Source organism: Echinops telfairi, unplaced genomic scaffold, assembly GCF_000313985.2.
Source record: "Echinops telfairi isolate 266 unplaced genomic scaffold, ASM31398v2 ScPeMD7_3509;HRSCAF=4178, whole genome shotgun sequence".
Taxonomy (NCBI): domain Eukaryota; kingdom Metazoa; phylum Chordata; class Mammalia; order Afrosoricida; family Tenrecidae; genus Echinops; species Echinops telfairi.
Window position 1 is genome coordinate 13,753,695 of NW_022107407.1, and position 12,158 is coordinate 13,765,852.

A 12,158-nucleotide genomic window follows, 5' to 3' on the forward strand; every position below is an offset into this window, starting at 1 on the left:
CAACCTATTTGGTGGAGAGATATTTTATGAGCAAAATTCTGTGATTTAAAAAAAAACTAAAATAACATGATCAATAGCTTGCATTTTGAGGCTATATTTTTTAAAAAAAATTAACCAACGAAGAAAGGGAAATTTAGAAGTTAGATGTAAGGAATGCAATTACTTGAGGAAAATGTATATGTTATTTTTGGATGGCTCTTATCAAAATAGCTATGCGATCATTGGGAAGAGTCCCAGGGCACATATAAAAAGGGGAATGAAAAAAGACATAGGGACTTATAATCAGTAAGTGGGTAGGACTTAACTTGCAGGAACAAAGCATGCAACATTTTACGTGAAAAGGCTTCTTTTGATAGGCAGTAGGTGTGTTCTTATGGGTGCAGTGATCCAGATGGGGTGATGAGTAGTGAGTGGAGGGATGTGGGCCAGAGGTCTGTTTCTTACTTTTCTAGTGCACAATCATGTAGTTACATTCAGAAAGAATTTATTTAGGATTGAGACAAACCTGTTCAAATTCTATAGGTATAACTTGAAGCAAGTTATCACCTCTAGGCTTATTTTCCCATCTGTCAGTTGGGGAAAACCGAACTTACATCATTGCATTTCCCTGGAAATTAAATGAGATCTGGGAATTAAATGTGAATCCCCCTGGGAGAGGCTCACTCAATGAGAGTAAGTTCTTTTTTTCTTCTCACTTTTGTGTTGATGCTCAACTCTGACTTTGAATGGAAATTCTACAGCTAAATTTCTTTTTTCTCACCCCAGGGAAGCCTTTCAGGAAGAGCTAAGTTTTGTCTCAAAGTCAGTGTGTGCAAGCTTCGCCACTCTCTCCATTCTTAAAGGCTTTCATTTGTGGATCTTCATAATACACTCAATGTTTGGGAACAATTTGTGAAGGACATACCCATGCCCCCGTGGCAAGGCAGGCAGGCTGATGTAGTCTTAGTTTTACTTCCTTTCACAGGAGCTGGGATTCAGCAGCTAGTTTGGGAAGAAATGAGTGTCAAATGAATGAGAACCACATAGAAAAGAGTATTCAGTAAGTCCTCTAGAATAACTTGCTAGACATGGCTTTCTGGGTATAGGACTTCTTTCTCACTTTGCTCTTGGCTTGAGGGATCGCTATGAGGCTCTGCTGCTCCCTGAAGAATTCGATGGAACTCTAAATGAGTAATTAACAACAACTGTGTCAGCATGGGTGTCTTCTGGCTTAGACAATGCACCAAAAAGAGATGCCTGGAGGAAAATTGGTAAGTGCTCATTAGAATGCAGATCAGGGAAGAGGATTTTGACCACAGGGATTGGCTTATTTGGTGCACATAGTTTGTATGTCCATGTTATGGAGATGAATGTGGTAGACTGTCTTAGCAACATGAACAAATGTGAATTAAGGCAGATGTGCTTAGGTTAAAATATAATGCCTTATCATTTGACTTCCCTTTTGACCCATTTTTAAGCTGTTTCAGTTTTTAATATTTTCTGCTTTCTTTTCGATCGAGGTTTTCCCTCTATTTTATTTTGTTACTTTTGTTAGCTTCTTTTTGTCATTACTGTTGGTTTTTTGTTTGCTTGCTTCCTTTCTGTGTTTAAAAAATTTTTATGTACCTGAAATTCAGGATAGGTAGATCTATAGAGATTGCCTACGGGGATGGCAGGGAGGATGGGGGAAATAGGGACCTAACAACAATGAGAATGAGAAGAACATTTTCTGAATTTGATTGTGGTGATGATGGCACACTTTTCTTAATATGATTGAACAATTCAGTATTTTTTTTAAAAAAACAAACAAATCTTGAGCAAATCCCAGGTTTACTAAAGGTGTTCTCATTAAAATTGGAATTTACCCTGTGGCTTCTCTGTAGGTAGAGTTGTGTCAGTCAGGGAATGTAGATGTGTGTGGCTCTCAACATCTGTGTTTTAAATGTACAAATTCTCCCTCAAATTCATTCATTCTTAGCTGTATATTATAGCTTCAATCCTGAGCACTAGGCTTTCAGAAGGCACTGGTTTATAGTGGGAGCCTAATTCATTTTGAGTGGTCACGTACAGTCAGTCTCTTTTGAATTCCTTCAAGCCCTGGACCAGTAATATGAAAAGCTTTGCTTTAAGCGTTTGCTGGAACTTCCATAGTCTGCTCAGGGAGGGGCAGTCTTCCCCTCAGAAATTGGAAATTGGGGTACTAGGGTCATGTAGGAAGCCTGGGTGACCTGTGGGCTATGCATTGGCCTGTGATCCTCATGGTGTGCAGTTCAAAGCCACCATGCCCTCAGAGGGAGAAAGACGAAGCTTTCTACTCTCCTACAGAGTTACAGCCTTCAAAACTCTAAGGGGTAGTTCTACCCTGTCCTAAAGAGTTGCTATGAGTTGGCATTAACTTGATGGTAGGGAGTTTTGAGTGAGGGTCACATATTACGTCATTAGTCATGCTTCAATGAAGGGTTGTGAAACAGGGCCACAGAAGGTGGGGAGAGGAGGGGAGGAAAGGGGAACCAATCACAATGATTGACACATAACCACCACCACCCTCTCCAGGGGGATGAACAACAGAAACTGTGGGGGAAGGGAGATAGCAGTCAGTGTAAGATATGAAAATAATAATAATTTATAATTTATTAAGGGGTCACAAAGGTGGGAGGGAGGGCAGAGAGAAGGAAAAAGAGGAGCCGATGCAAAGCGTTCAAATAGAAAGTAAATGTTTAGAAAATAATGTTGCCAACAAATGTACAAATATGCTTGATACAATTGATGTATGGATTGTTATAATAGCCCCCAATAAAATGATCTTTTAATAAAAACAAAAACAAAATACAGTGTTGAAAATTAGGGATGCTATTTTGAGAGCTAATGTGTGCCTGATCCAAGGCATGGGATTTTCCAGGGCCTCCTACTTATGTAGACATTGAAGGAAGACCAGAGAAGAGCTGACGCGTTTGAATGATGGTGCCGATGAAGAATACTGAAAGTGTCACGGACAGCTAAAGAATGCACAAATCTGTCTTGGAAGAAGTACAGTATGCTCTTTAAACACAGGGATGGTGAGACTTCCTCTCACATACTTTGGACACGTTAAGAGACTAGTCCCTGGAGAAGGACACCAGGCTTGCTAAAGGTAGTGAAAAAGAGGAAGGCTCATTGACACAGTGCCTGCATTGATGGGCTTAAACAGAAGAATAATTGTGAGGATGGTAAATAACTGGCCAGTGATTTGTTCTGTAGTATGTAGGGTTGTTATGAATCAGAGTCGACTAGCATCTAGTAACAATAACAGGGTCACATAATCATAAGTTACACCCTGACTTATTTTAGGAGGACTTTTGAACTAATTTTTTAGGCTTTTCTATCTCCGGTAGTGTGTGTATCCATATCACGGCTCCGTTCCTGCTTTTGTAGTCCTGCTTGTAACCGGTGAACTGGTGTGCTGCCAATCACAATTCTGTGACACTTTCCTTTGTTCTGCATGTCCTATTCAAGCCGGATTCCTTAGACACCACAATGGCCTCATGCTGATAGTTTACTTCATCCAGATATTTCTTTATTGCCTTGGTTCATAAATATATGTCTATACATTATATTTGAATTTGGGTTCTCGTATCTCCCCTAAGCACTAACTACCAGAAATCTTCTTTATATTTGGAATGAGGCAAGTTGTGAACAAAATGTAAGTTTATTAATATATGCTACTTCAGCTACCACCTCTCCTTGTTTGTCCCCTGTGTTTGTGTATTGCATGTCAGGATAATCTCCTCTCTTTCATGATGTCTAAAGTGAACTAAAAGAACACCTAGAAAAACTACGTAGTATATTTAACATGTTTTCTAGGACTTAAATTTCACTGTTTATTGAATGTAGCTTTGGACTTGCATGGCAATTAATTTAGTTAACAGCCCTTTAAACCCTTGAAGTGCCCCCTAACCTCCCTCTCTTCTCCAGCTGAAACATCTCTAGGTAATGGAAGTCTAGAATGTTTCTCCAAGGAGCTGGCATTAAATAATCACTGGTCAAGCTCAGGATGTCCATGGCCCAGCAAATGCAGCCAGGTCACTAAGGTCTTGCAGCCTCTCTTATTTTGGGAAGGACAGACCCCAGAGACTCCAAGTGCCATCCACAAGCTGAGGCCATTCACAATCCATTTGAAAAATAAAGCCCACGATGTTTTCCCAGTTTTATGCCCCATTCCTTGATCACATTCCCAGTATGCCACTTGGAATTTGCTGGTTAATTACTTCTTTTTGAGTGGCTTATGTTGTTTATATATATTTCTATTTTATCAGCATCATTCTAGTTATTGTATTTCATTCTTCACCTGAATTCATACTTGCCTCCTTTTTCCTCTCTTCTATACCCATGTACTAGACATTGTCATGGTGACCAGAAATCCTTCAGGAGTGCTATATCTGCCTTCAGAACTGCAGTCTGTATTTGTATACAGAACACCTGGCTGCTTAGCACATCCTCTGCCCGCCCATGCCTGGCCATTAACAGTTGTACAGATAAGACAGCCTCCAGGTTACAAATCTGTCTGACTTACGGATCACTCCCACTTGCCTTTAATGTGATGTAAACTCATTCTCAATTTGAAATGGCCGAGCCAATCTTTTACAACCAAGGCTGTGAACCAGTTCATTATGGTTTGACCTGCAGCTGAGAATTTTTCTTTCTACCCCAGTTATACTGAACCAGAATTTATATCTTAACAAGACCTGGAGTTGAATCTTGTCATGCCCAGACTGGCACAGTGATCCAGTTGATTCTGAACCACGGAGACCCTATGGGACAGAGCAGAGTGAGAGCAGTGGTTCTCAACCTTCCTAATGCCACGACTCTTTAACACAGTTCCTCATGTTGTGGTGACCCCACAACCATAAAACTATTTTTGCTACTACTTCATAACTGTAATTTTGCAACTGTTATGAATTGGGCCACCCCTGTGAAAGGGTCGTTTGATCCTCTAAGGGGTCGCGAACCACAGGTGGAGAACCGCTGAGCTAGCGGGTCCAACTGAGATGAACTGGTTCAAAGCTCTGCTCCCAACAGATTCAACACAATCACCGTCATTTGCTACATGTGCACATTTTAAACCACTGAAAAGGCTGATGTGAACCAAACCAAAACAAACCTGCTGCCATCAAATCATTGCTGCTTCATAGTGACCCCATGGTGGATTTTTGAGACTGGAACTGTTTATGGGAGAAGAAATCTCAAGCTTTCTCACAAGGAGCTATTGGTGCTTCATAACTATGCGGCTCACAAGCCAACATGTAACCATTACACCATCAGGGCTAAGAAACAAATTGACTAGTTCCAACTTACCTACAAATATTACTGAAAAACACCCCTTGGAACAAATCTTCTTGCAACCTGAGGCTTGCTTGTATTGAAAATTGTCCCCTCACCTCATCCCATACAACTACTTGTTAATTAAGATTCTTATAACTTTAATTAAGTAGTGATGATGGTACTATCATGTATGCCAGTAGAAAGATGTGTGGTTCAAATCCAGCAGCTGCTCCTCCAGAGGAATATGGGACTGCCTACTTGAAAACCCTATATAGGGTTGCTATAAGTTAGAACCAACTGGATGACAGGGTTTTAAAATTTTTAAAAATATATATATCTAACAGTAAATAACAAAAGTGTCTAGAGATGGTTTCAACAACAACAGCAATAAAAATAGATTTCTAGCAGCCATGGACATTTTGTGGACTCTAAGAGAATTAAGCAATGAAGATTCTACAATGTGAAGAAGGATCAGTCTTCTGGAATCTCAGTGGTAGGATTTCTAGACTGTTTCTCTTGAGCACCACCATCAACATCAGCGACCCTAAGACTCTGTCCCTTTGGCAAAGTTCAAATTCCCAGAAAAGTGACTCTGATCTGCTTAGTGTTAAATTCCCATCTTTCGCCTATCAATTACCTGAGGGCAGCAAGGTGCAGTCACAGGGCTCAGGTGTGCCTTCTAGGACTACCTCTGGCCAGAGGGCTTCAACAGACGGGATTGCTTGAGTGAGGCAATTTCTACACTAGGCCTATTATAAAAACCTGCACTAAACTTGTTGCCTTTGCATTGATTTTGACTCACTGTGATCTTAAATAGAAGCCATTATATGTTTCCATCTGCCCCCCCTCCACCCCCCACAATGAAACAGAAAACAAATGGATTACACTTTCTGTTGTAGGAGCTATTCTTTCACACTGTCTTGCCTACTTAACAAAGCTTCTGAAAGAAAAACGAAAACCAACAAAACTCTATCCAACAAGTTCTGATAAACATTTTAATTTGCAAACCTTATAGATTCAGATTTTCACAGAAGGAGACACAGTTGAAATTGGGCCTGTGTTAACTGAATGAGAAGCGTTGTCCTACTCAGAACTTTTGTGCCAAGGGGTGTCTTGATGCTTTCCCAGTTAACCACAGGATATGTGGCATTATTGGGCATTATTAAATGTCTTCTATAATTACTGGATGTAAAATTTTACCCTGTAATATGACCATTACTGTTTGTGAAGGACAAAGGTATTAAATATAATTATATACAATAATATATGGTCATTTTTATTATGGTACAAATTGAAATGCTAAGATATTAGAATGTTCAGTTCAAAAAGATACTTTTATTCATTAGATTCTGTAAAGTTTTCAGAATAGTCACATAATGTATGCATTCCCTTTATCTCAACTGTTTTCCTAATTAATCAGCATGCACTCAATTCTTGGATTATATCCAGCCTTGGTGGTTCCATTTTAAATTCACTTTTCCAACATTTCTGAACATCAGTAATATTTTACAGTTAGTGTCATAAAATCCAACTACATTATTTTAACTTCAGAGTTAATTTAGTTCACTCACTTTTCAAACTTTTTGCATGCATTCCATTTTAGTGCATGCACTACTTTGCCCAAAGCTTTAATATATAAGAAAAGGAAAAAACAAAACAAAACAAAACAAAAAAACAGCACATTGCCAGTTAATAATACACCACAGGCACAGGCAAAATTCCTCTGACATAAAGAATTTAACATTGAACGGATCAGCTGAATATCATAATTTTAGATGACAACATCTCATTTGGAATAATTAAGTATGGAATGGAATTCTAGCATAAAACACAATTTAGTGTTGTCATACAAGGAGTGTGACAGACATGCACATCATTGGAATAAGACCTCTCTAATTAGAGTCTATGTGGAAAAGTCAATTATTCTGATTAGTATAACTTAAGTTTAAAAGTAATTGATGCCACAGGCTCAAATCTACCAACTGAAGGTTAAGAATCAGAAATTTCTATGAAGCTCTTGAAAACAATGGATAATGGAGTATTGTGTAGGGTGAGCTTAACACAAAGATTACACTATTTGAAATGAGAATAATGGTGACTTCTAAAACTTCTCAATTATATCTACACTGGGATAATATGATCATGTTTTGTCGTCTATAAATTGATGGACCACAAATCATGTGTGGGTGGACAGTAAATTAGCTGTAGAATAGCTATCCAGAACATTAATTCTGTCTTGGTGAAAAATGTAAAAATTAAATAGTTTTTTATAGTCTTAACCTTGGTGAAAATGGTAAAATTTTCTTAACAAAAAGCTTGGAATTTCAAGTCCACTGAGAGATTTCTAAAAGAAAGACTCAATTTCCCAAACATCAGCTATTGAAAATACCATCCTGCCCAATTCTATACTTATACACCTGGGACCTCCATTAGTTGGAATTGACTTGATTGCTAGATGGAATTGGCTTGGTATCATCTTATTCAGGCTCTTGGTTCATTGTCTTTCTAGAAGTTCCCCAAACTCTTCAATTAGATCTTCTTTCAGTTTGATTGTTTAAAATGGTCTGGCCAGCTTTCAGCAAATGGTTCCCTGATTCCTTTCAACCACAGCTCATAACAGGGTAAAGGATAAAAGATGGGGTTGAGAAATTGACAGGTGGCCGCCCAGTGAGATTCCATATTTGTTTAGGAAGCTGGCATGCAATTGTATGTGAGACATCTCCCAGAGCACTCCTTTCCTGACCCAGGCTGCTGAGCTACTGCATTAGCCACTGGATCAGGATAAAGAAGGTTAATGCTGTAGGAACCTCTGAAATAAATTACATTTTCCATCTCCCCCATCTCTGCACCCAAAAACTCCCCCTTTTCCTGTATCCTGTCTGCTAGAACATAAAGGCCACTGACCAAGGGCAAAATCATGGGTAGAAAATAAAATTCCTCTGCAGAAAATGGCCCAGCCAGCACTCGGATGTGCTCTGGATTCCTAGACATATATTTTTCTTTTTCTTTTTATCCCCCATAGATACATAGTTCATCTTCTACTGAAGAGGATACTTTTCTCAAAAAGATTATTCCTTAGCCCTATATAGCAAGGCGGTTTTGAGAATGTTATTTTGAAACAACATGTTTAGAAGGGTGTACTCTGGTTGTCTGGAATAAAGAAATTGTCAAACTCCTGTCTTCATCATAAAAGAATGCACATTTGTCTCTACAACTGGGTTGATTCAACTAAATGCACTAAACCAGTATTATTTATTTACCTGCCCATATATCAAAGACTAGCACATGGTTTTGAGTTATAATCCTGGATACAAGTATATGACCTTGGGCAACTCCTGTAAGTCTCAGTTGTCTCATTCACAAAGTGGAAAATTGTAACTGCCTCAGAGGATTGCAGTTGGAATTGATTGAAACAAAGCATGGAAACTTTATAACACAAATATTGGCATTTAGTAAGCAGTCAGTGGATGTTGAGGTGTCTGTGTTTGTGTGAGTGTGAGCATATTCATTCACTTACTCACTCAAGTGCCTGCTCTCTGCTCATTACTATAAGCAACACTGGACCTCTTCGATAATTATTTCCAAAGATATGACTTTTTTTTTCTCAGAGACGCTATATTTATGGATCCAAAGTTTTCCAATTTAAAACAAATAAATAAAACTGTCTGAGAAACCCCTGCCATTGAGCTGACGACTCGCAGTGACCCTAGATGACAGAGTAGAACTGCTCAATAAGGTTCCTGAGACTATAGATTTTGACAGGAGGAGACAGCTTTATTGTTCTCCCCAGGGGTGCTAGTGGGTTTGAACCGCCAGTCTTGCAGTTAGCAGCCCAATGCTTAACCCATTCTACCATCAGGACTTTTATTCTTTGTAGCAAAGAACTACATTGAATACAGCAAAATATTAAAATATCTGTTGTGAAAAGTTTTCTTTCTTTAACAATTTGATCAAATATCACTGAAGTCAAGTTTATCAGAGGCAGCTGCTACGAGTCTGGGGAAATTGGATTCATTTGTAATTTCCTTACTCAGGTTCGGAATTATAGGGAGCAATATGTATTAAGAATGAGTCTTTATAAAGCAAAGGAGGAGGAGGAGAAGAAGAAGAAGGGAGGGAGAGGAAGAGGAAGAGGAGGAAGAAGAAGAAGAAGAAGAAGAAGAAGAAGAAGAAGAAGAAGAAGAAGAAGAAGAAGAAGAAGAAGAAGAAGGGGTCCTTATTAAGTTATCAAATTCTATCAGGGCTCACTACATCCTCTTTTTGGCTATGCAGCCAGTAGTAAACACTGTTGGTGACCTCTGTTCTAGCTGACCTCTGACATGCTAGCTGTGTGATAAAACCAGGAGCACCATAGACCAGCTTTTAAGTCAGCCGTGAGCGGGTCAAGTTAGCATTTACGATGTGCCAACCCGTCCAAGTGCCATCAGTGTGACTCTGGTTCATAGAGACCCTGTACTGGGCTAGAATCATTCTCTGTTTGGAGTGTTTGTAACTAGATGACTGGACTATCTTCTGAGGCACTTTAGAATGGGCTCAAAGTTCCAACCTTTTAGTTAGTAGCCCAGTGTGTTAACTGTTTGCACCTTACAAGGATTTCCTAGTACATAACAGAGATACATTAAATGCTTTATCTGTAATCTTTAAAAAACATCCTTGCAAGTTAGATATTGATATCTACAGTATATAGACTTTAGTCTTCAGAAAGGTTAAATAGCTTGTCCAATGTTTTCTGTACCAGCAGGTGACCAAATCAAGAACGAACCTGGTCACGTTTACTGCAAAGTGGTATTCCTAGAATACACCACCTTTGTTTCTGCAAAGGCACAGACATTTTCATACACTCAAATAACTTGTAGGAGAAAAATCTGAAAATATACATATAAAGCTGGGAGTTGGACACTTACATCCTATTTGGGTATGTACTGAAGATTCTACATCATATAATTAAATGCCTAATTATTTTGTTACTTCATCATGTGTGACAGATGGAAATAGCAACTTAGGTCACATCATTAAAGTGGTTCTGATTTAATTATTTGTAAAACAAAATTTAATACTGAGGTATTGGATTCTGTAAAAACATATGTCCAAAGTTGTAAAGATTACTATACTTAGCACAACACAACAGTATTGACCTTGTTCCTTGAGGGACTAGATGTGCTCAGAAACATATAGTCTTTTGACAACAGGGAAAATGTAATACATTTTTTCAGAAACAAAATAATGCAGAATAATGTACCAATAGGATGTTAGAATGGTGACCCTTTTTCTTTACTTTTTAAACATGGAATTCTAATAATTTTCATAAAATATAAATGTTCTTCATGGCTTTCTGAGTTTTTATAATACAATGCTCCCTTCATTGTAGGGACGCATATTTTCCAATGTAAAAGGCATATGGAGTTGAGATTTGTGAGTTGTGATGATTTACTGTAGAAGAATAAAAAGAATATTTTGATTATCAAAATCCTGATCATGAAGCTTCATTACGGAAATAGAAGTATGGATTCTGGGCCAACAAGGAGGAAAGTGAGGGGGATAGGGTGACAGCCTAGCTTAGCATAAAGAAAGAAAAATACCACTGTCGAACACAGGATTTCTCAAATTCAACCTCCTTATTTTATAAGGGGATTATCTGCGATGTATTGAGTATAGAGATAATACTTTAATACTGTCAGATAAACATCCTAGGAAGGAAGCATTTAATGATCGAGGCATGTGGTGCAGCACTAAGTATAACTGAATAAGATATTTTTTTATATGTGACCTACTGTGTGAGCCACAACTACAAAATTTTATTTCATCAGTCATTATTTTATAGCTACGATGGGGTACTCCCCAAAACAAAAACAAACAAACAAAACCCAGAAAAATAGCTCTGTTGGGTGGAGCTTTCAGAGTACGAATTTTTCCCACTAGGCAAGCATTGAGCAAATCGCTCTGAATTAGTGCTCCTAGTGGCGTCACCTAGGAAGGTTCTCTCTGGTCACAGCGAAGTTTTTGTGAAAGCAGTTTCGATCGAACCTTGTTTTTTTGTGATGGCCAATTTAAGGGAACAGTGTGTGTGTGTGGCTGTGAAATTTTGTTTCCTGCTCAGGAAAAATGCCTCAGGAATTGTTGTGATGTTGAACCCAGCTCACAAGGACAGCCCTATGGGAAGAACTCAAGTGTAAGAGTGGTTTTCCAGTTTCAAAAAAGAAGAAATATTGATTGATGACAAACTTCATTTTAGACATCTGTCAACTTCCCCAATAGACAAAAATGTCAACAAAATTCATGCACTTGTGCTCAAAGAGCAGTGGTGGACCATTGAAGAGATGGGAAGTTATCTGGACTCTCCTGGAGCTCGCTTCAGCACATTTTAATGGAAGATTTGGGAATGAGAAGGGTCACTGTGCCTCGGGTTCTGACGAATGAGGAAAAAGAACATCTAGTGGAAACATGCCCTGATCTTAAAGAACAGCTCCAAAGCATCCCAGACTTTTCCCCAAAGGTCATTACTGGTGATGAGACGTGCTATTCTTATGAGCCCCAAAGAAAACATCAATCATACCAGTAGAAGAAGCCATCATCACCTTGCCCCCCCAAAAAATCTCATCAAGTGAAATCAAAGATCAAGATGATGCTCATTTTGTTTTTTTTTGATGTATGGGAGATAGTGCATTTGGAGTTTGTTCCACCAGGTCAGACGGTTAATCAAGTTTTCTATTTAGAGGTTCTGAAAACATTGTATAACAGTGTGTGATAAAAAAGGCCTTATTTGTGGGAGACCAGGTACTGGTTTTGCCACCATGTCAATGTACCTGGTCATGCAGCCACTTCAGCGTGTCAGGTTTTGGCAAACACAGCATGCCTCTCCTGCCTCAGCACCTCTCTTTTTG